Raw genomic sequence first — 7,704 nt, 5'->3', positions numbered from 1 at the left:
ATTTAATAATTTCAGTACGCACTTTTTTCTGGTCACTCATTTTAATCAGATTAACAAAAAAATTAATATAATTGACATTACACATAATAACTGAGATGTTTTTCAAAGGTAACTTGATCAAAAAAAATCAAATAATACTTTGGTTGAAAAATGTAATGAAAAACGTGTGTTAAGAATTTTTCGATCTCACTCCTTATATATAAATATTATTAACATGTAGTATCTAATTAGCCTAATTCTAATATTATATTGTTGGTTTTATCTTTACTGCTTCAAAAATCTGTCCCGAAAATAAGACCATCTGTTAGATTTTTTTTATGATTTATAAATTATTACAGGAATCTTAGTCTCTGTTTTAGTTTAAAAATTTTTTTAAACTTCACAATTCTTATTTAAATTTTGTTTTCAATAGTTATATACATTTTAAATTTATTTAAAAGTCTATGGAATTACCTTAAAATGAATTTTTTGGTCTAACGATTTAAATCGAAATTAATAGAATTGAAGAATAAAGTTTTTTTTTTTCAAAAACTAAATTTTAAGTTATAAACGATTAATAAATCAAGTGTTTTTATTATATTATGTAAAATTTAAGTATAAAGCATTTCTTTTAAATTTTCTTATTCAATAAAACCAATAATTTTGTTCTTCATTTTTCAGATTTGCTTTATAGGATTAAAAAATGACTTCACCGGAAGAGCGAATATCAGCACATGGTAAGTGAAGTTAATTTAAGATTATTTAATTATATTCATTCATTAGAGTTAGTTTTAAATGAGGATGTATGTTACAATCTAAGGTATACATACAGGCAACCATCGGGGCGTGTTACAAAAGTCTCTCTAGAGGGAATCAAACTCACAACAGACTATAAAAACTATTTTATTTTATAATTACTAATAATTTCAACTGCTACTTGTAACAATATACAGGGTTAGAAATATAAAAGTAGTTTGTTATCCTAAGTAAACAGGAAGAGAACAAAAATAAATTATATTTTTTGTTTTGTTTAAATCACATTATTAAAATAATAATGAAATAATAAGAAAATAAATAAAAAGATATAAAATAATAAAAGGAAAATATAGTAAATGGTAGAGACTTAAAAACGTTAGAGACTCTTAAATACTACGTACAAACTAACATATTCGTCCCTAGTAAGACGGCCTAAATACTTTTCGTTTAAATTTTTGTATACTGTAGATATATATGTATGTAGTTTTAAACGTCTTGACAAAAAGTCTGCATTTTTCAAAATCTTTTTAAACAAATTGAACATATTCCTTTGGATTAGTTTAGGTATCAGTCAATTAGTTTTACCCATGATTAGTAACAGTTGCTTATATAACAATCTTTGGCCTAGCATGACTCAGTTCGTTCGAAGCGAAGAGTCAATTCTCATAAGAATGTTCAAGATATTTCAAGTGGTTCTATTAATGTATATTTGTTAGATTAAATTTGAAAGTATATTAAGGGTTTTCATATAATCATTCAAAAGCTTTGTATACCGAGAAATCTACTATGTATTTCGATTTACATTGAACTTTTTACAAACTGCATGGGATTTTATTTCCATAAGACTAAAACATTTAGTCGCCTTTTTGAACCGATAATTTGAAATTAAATTTTTTCCTCTATATAATACAGATAGCCATTTGTGCAAGTATACACATGTGTTTCATGAATCAATATTTCTGAATAATAATTTTATAATTTAGAAATTTTTATATCGTATCATTATTTTACTGTCCCGTTCCATGGAGCTCTAAGTGTTTCTAATTGTACATAGTAGTACTTATATACTAGTAGCAGTATTATAAAATATTTATGTACAAACTTTTGTATACAAAAATATATAGTCATATAGTATATAATCATACAAATATATGTATATTATTACAATGTACAAACAACCAACATTCGTTTATTGATTTTTGGTCTATTTTTAGACATTACTTGCCTTCAGAAAACACTTGAAAGCCATGAAATAATAATAATAAAATATATACCAACATACATACATACATAAAAACATACATTTCTTCTTTATTTTGTTCGTATTTTTCCATTCCCTAACTTTATAAAGTTTTTCGCTTTTTTTTCTTATATTTCTTGGTATTCTGCTACTGCTGTATGAACACTATACAGTTGCATGCCCCCAATTGCCACCTACCCAGGCTGGCAGACTGTTAGTCCTCCCAAATCCTCCCAATTTTGTAGGTTTATTAGTAACCAATTGTAAAATTTCCTTCTATATTCACAAATGTTTCTTTAGCTCATGCCTTTGGTCGTAAAGCCTCCTGACTGTATGTATGTGTGTACATATAAATGGATGGATAGCGTTAGAGTAACTTAGCAGGTAGCCTTTGTTGTAGGTTAAGGTAGATTTCTTTCCTTTGTCAGTCAGACATTCTGTCAAATACATTCGTTACCACTGTCTGTATGTTTTTCTGATTGTGTATTTGGGTATCTGTCGTAATCTTTCGGCTGTTAGCCTGGTAAAGAAAATATTTTCAATGTTAGGTTAATGTTACAATTGTTGTCGTTGTTGCTGTTTTGTTGTTATGACTTTCCGTTGTTTTTATCAAAACCATTTTAGATCAGACATGGAAAACTAAAATTTGAAATTAGAATTCATTGAAAATTTATTGTACTAAATTATTCTGAAACTTAACATAAGGAAGATGAGATAAAAATAGCTTTTAAACTTAATAAAAACTTAAAACTTGTTTATTTGGATCGAAATAAAATTATGGATTTAAATGCTTTAAATGCGACCAAAAGCTTTTTTCTTATTTGATTCGAACAAACTCGAAACAATTTGTTGTTTTTAATATAAAAGTTGAAGAGCAATTTTATGTTTTTTTTTTTTTTGCTTCTAAAAAAGTGTTCCAATAAATTCAAAAAGTTTAGGATCTGAACACAATATGCCATGGAAGAAAATAAGAAATTTAAAATTGAAGAGAATAGTAGTGAAATGTCTATCCCTGCTTTAATGCATTGGGGCATGAAAGCGAATTCTCTTCCTTGATGATTCAGTTCTTTTCACTTTGTGTGTACGAGAGAGAAACTATTTTTAACTTTTGTTCAATATTATAGTCCTAGTAAACTTATACAGTGTAACAAAATTGTTTAGACACACGTATTTTACAAAAATAGTGTTCAGAAATTTTCTGCAGTAAAAGTTTTCTATACACACATTATTTGCATAGTTTCAATTCTAATTGAAAAAAACATATTTTCGTTTTGAGGTCCTGTAATTTTTAATACATGTCAACATTACTCTAACATAATACAGCAAGTTTGTCCTTCATTACAAACGAAGACATTAGTTTATTTCCCCTATTATTTATTCATTTGTAATTAAAAAAATTCTTTTTGTATATTAGATATTGATGGATGATAGGAAGGAAGGATCTAAATTTATATTTTTTGTTTGTATTACTATGTACATACATACAAATACATATGTATATGTATCTGTGTTATCTATATTTGAAAAGGTCGTTAAAAATTTATAACATTTATTGGATAGGGATTTTAGACTTTCGTGTCTTTAAATTTAGACTTTATTTTGAAATTAAAAGTTATAGAAAAACTATTAGTTGAAATAATGTCTGGAATATTTGGTTTTGTTGTCAGGTGTTTTAATGTTTTTTATAATCTTTTGGTAAGTTTACATTTAAAAAATAATGAATATATTTAAATTTATTTAGAATTAAAATTTAACAACTTTGAAAATCTTAATTCAGTTCCAGTCTTAATTTACTTCTAGTTCAGTTATAGATAAGATCTAATTCTACTTTAGTTTTTGGTCTGTTCTAGTTCATTTCTATATCAGTTCTAGTTCAGTTTTAGTTCAGTTCTAGTTCAGTTTTAGTTCAGTTCTAGTTCAGTTCTAGTTCAGTTCTATTTCAGTTCTATTTCAGTTCTATTTCAGTTCTATTTCAGTTCTATTTCAGTTCTAGTTCATTTAGTTCAGTTCTAGTTCATTTAGTTCAGTTCTAGTTCAGTTTTAGTTCAGTTCTAGTTCAGTTCTAGTTCAGTTCTAGTTCAGTTCTAGTTCAGTTCTAGTTCAGTTCTACTTCAATTCTAGTTCAGTTCTAGTTCAGTTCTAGTTCAGTTCTAGTTCAGTTCTAGTTCAGTTCTAGTTCAGTTCTAGTTCAGTTCTAGTTCAGTTTTAGTTCAGTTCTAGTTCAGTTCTAGTTCAGTTCTAGTTCAGTTTTAGTTCAGTTCTAGTTCAGTTCTAGTTCAGTTCTAGTTCAGTTCTAGTTCAGTTCTAGTTCAGTTCTAGTTCAGTTCTAGTTCAGTTCTAGTTCAGTTCTAGTTCAGTTCTAGTTCAGTTCTAGTTCAGTTCTAGTTCAGTTCTAGTTCAGTTTTTGTTCAGTTCTTGTTTAGTTCTAGTTCAGTTCTAGTTCAGTTCTAGTTAAACATTATTTTTTATTAATAAATTAATTGATTTAAAAAATAAACACTCTTTCATACAATAAAAATGAGTTTATATAAATACTACATATTGGTCAGCATTATTAACTAAAAATTTAATATATTAATTATAGTACCAATAAAATATTGATAATAAAGTCTTGCGACGCTAAACAATATTTATTACGAACTAAAAATAAATTGTATTTTAAAATTATAAAAAAAAAATCGTTATATGTATGTTCATATATGTTATTAAAACACCAAAACGATACAAATACAAGAGGGTTGGTTTATAAGTATTAATTTAATATTTATTAATAGAAAAATAATAAATTGGTAAATATAAATACTTACACAAACACATTTGTATCTACCACCAATGAAGAAACCAACATTTTTTACTTCAGTCACTATAAGTTTTTTTACTCATACTCTTGTCAATAAAATAAAACAAAAAACTGAAATCTAATTATAAACTTTTAACGTAATCTTTGATTAAAATTGTGTTTTTACGTACTTTTATTTTCAATGAATAAAAAAGCCAAAGGTACTCAATTACATACCATATTATTTGTTGGTATTTGTTTTTTAGTAGTAATTGTTCTTATCAATATAAAGTTGCAACTACAACATTGTTACAAATAAAACCCTAGAATTATAGTAGTTAGTACATGACAAAAGTTGTTGTCGTTACCGTTGTTATTTAATTTTTTATTTTAAACATTATAAATTACTTGTAAACAAATTCTATATTTACTTCTATTTCATTATTGTACTAAAGCATTCAATTATGTACATACATGCATACATACACTTTGTACTCTCTTCAGTTCAAAAAATAAATTACAAATAGATATTTGCTACAACAAAAGTAAAGGCAAAGGCAGCAGCAAAAAGTAACAAAAACAATAAATGTAAACCACGTTTGTTTTTAATTACAAAATTTTGTTGTTGATTTTGTTGCTGTTATTGCTACTGCTAAATTCTGCTGCTGTTATTAACTGTTACAGTTGCTGTCTCTGAACATGTAGTTGCTGCTGCTAATACAATTTTCTCTGTACTTATTTTTGCAGCTTTTGTTCAGTACTATTCTGTACTATTCTCTCTTTATTTTTGTTTTGTAATGTTTGGTTTTGTTGTTATTGCTGTTTATATACATACATCGTAGTATTTCTAAATATATACCAATATGTTGTTGTTGTATTGCATGATATATAAAGTTTTTTTTTTTCTCATCTAAAAATAGAACAGCCAGCAGGTCACGGCCCATACTTGAAGCTCAGAGCCAAACTAATACATTTGAAACGTAAAAAAGCGAATGCTAACGATTAGGCTCGTTTGTTGGGTTAGTTAAATTCGTAAACAATTGTCGTTTACACTGTTTTTCGATTTGATGACTTGATGAATTTTGTTGTCGAAATTTAATTCTTTTAACATAAACAATTATAAATTATTATAATGCTAAGTTCTTTCTGAACAATTAGTAATAGATCCATAAAAATCTTCATTGATACTAATTTCTATTGATAATGAGCAATATCGTGCTAAGCTTTTATCTGCTCTTCAGACAAGGGTCTCCTGGAGAACAGTTAAAACAGCGAAAATATATCGATCATGCATAGATCGAAATGAAATATTTCACACGTCAGTTTTATGTTAAAATTAATACAGCAATGTATGGTAAACATCGGCCCACATTTGACTTAAGCGTTTATTAGTACCCTGTCAGAAAATGTCTTTAACTTTTATAAGTGGTTTGTGTGAGAAAAAGAAAGAAATGAAATGAAATGCGGTACGTAGTTTCTTATATGTAGTCGGAATCAAATTCAAATCAATACAATTAATACGTAGTTGCTGAAACAAAAGTTTATCTGTGTCGACGGGTATTAGGGAAACTTTAAAAGGGATTTAAATTTTATTTGCAAAATTAACCTAGCGTATTAGTCATAATCAGTTAAAAAATGTTGATTAAACAATATTTGAAATATATATTTAAATGTTTAATTGTTGCGTCGAATATTAATCGGGTTATGTTTCATTGATGATTTTCCACAATCATTAAGTTATTGCAATTCTGGGGAAAAGAGATGATACTAACACCTCTAGTTTGCCTGGACTATAAACTGACATCAGAATTTTAAATATAGTTCCGGTTATTAGAGAGGTGTCTTCGGGTGCTTGTGGTGGCTGTGCAAGAAAGCGTTGCAAATAATCTAGAAAAATTATTCAATCCATAATTAGACCAAATCCGAGAAAATAAAAAATTTAAGTCAATTACAACTTATATATCCGGTCGATCGATTTACTATTGTCCTTAGATTCCATACTCCTAACAACAGCATACATATGTTCGGTCAAAGCTTTTTACTTTACTTGATATGTGTGTAACTTATTTTTGATTGATAAGAATATATGTTATATATGAATAAAAATCAACCCAAGCATATCTTAACAAGAAACGACATGAACAAAACCTTAAAAACCACATAAATAAAAAATAATAATAAATCTAGACAATAACAGCAAAAAACAAACTCATATGCTGTCATTGATATTATATCTATGTATGTCCTCTACACACAAACAAACATACATTTATATGGAGTGTTAAACATTTGTAGACATAAACATCATAAAGAAACGTCATATTTTTCTGATAATAAATGAATAAAATAAAAGTAAAAATATCATAAACATAATTGCATAGATACTCACTCACTCACTTATTTAGTCATTCGGCCGTACAGGTGTGACGGAAATAATAGTTTGTCTGTCGCTTTGTTTTTTTTTTTTTTATTTATTTTATGGAGCGCTAAACAAATATTTCAAAGAAATTTAATTTAAAGGAGAGGTTCCACTTTTATAATAGACTCATAGCAACATACATACTGTGTAATAATTTAATTTTAAATATTTGTCAATATTTAACAAAAATTATCAACAAATTTAAATTTCATTATTTATTACAAATAATTATGTGATTTATTAAATGTGGGGGTTCAATGATCACATGAAAAAAATTAACATTTGACACTTAGCAAATTTAATTATTGTATTTTGTTTTGTCTCGCCAAAGCAGTCATCAGCTGATTTCTTTGTATTTTTTTTTAAATAGATTACCTACCTTCTGTTTTGCCAAAAATTTTTATTATTTTTAACAGTATCAGTTATTTTATTTATAATAATTCTTAAAAATCCTATGTAAATAACGCACCAAATTTTTGTGGGTGTATTTTTATACAGAACAATTTATTTTATTTTGAATGAATTTATTTA

Source organism: Lucilia cuprina, chromosome 3 (genome assembly GCF_022045245.1).
Source record: "Lucilia cuprina isolate Lc7/37 chromosome 3, ASM2204524v1, whole genome shotgun sequence".
In the NCBI taxonomy this organism is placed as follows: domain Eukaryota; kingdom Metazoa; phylum Arthropoda; class Insecta; order Diptera; family Calliphoridae; genus Lucilia; species Lucilia cuprina.
Note: the sequence above shows the minus strand (reverse complement) of the source record.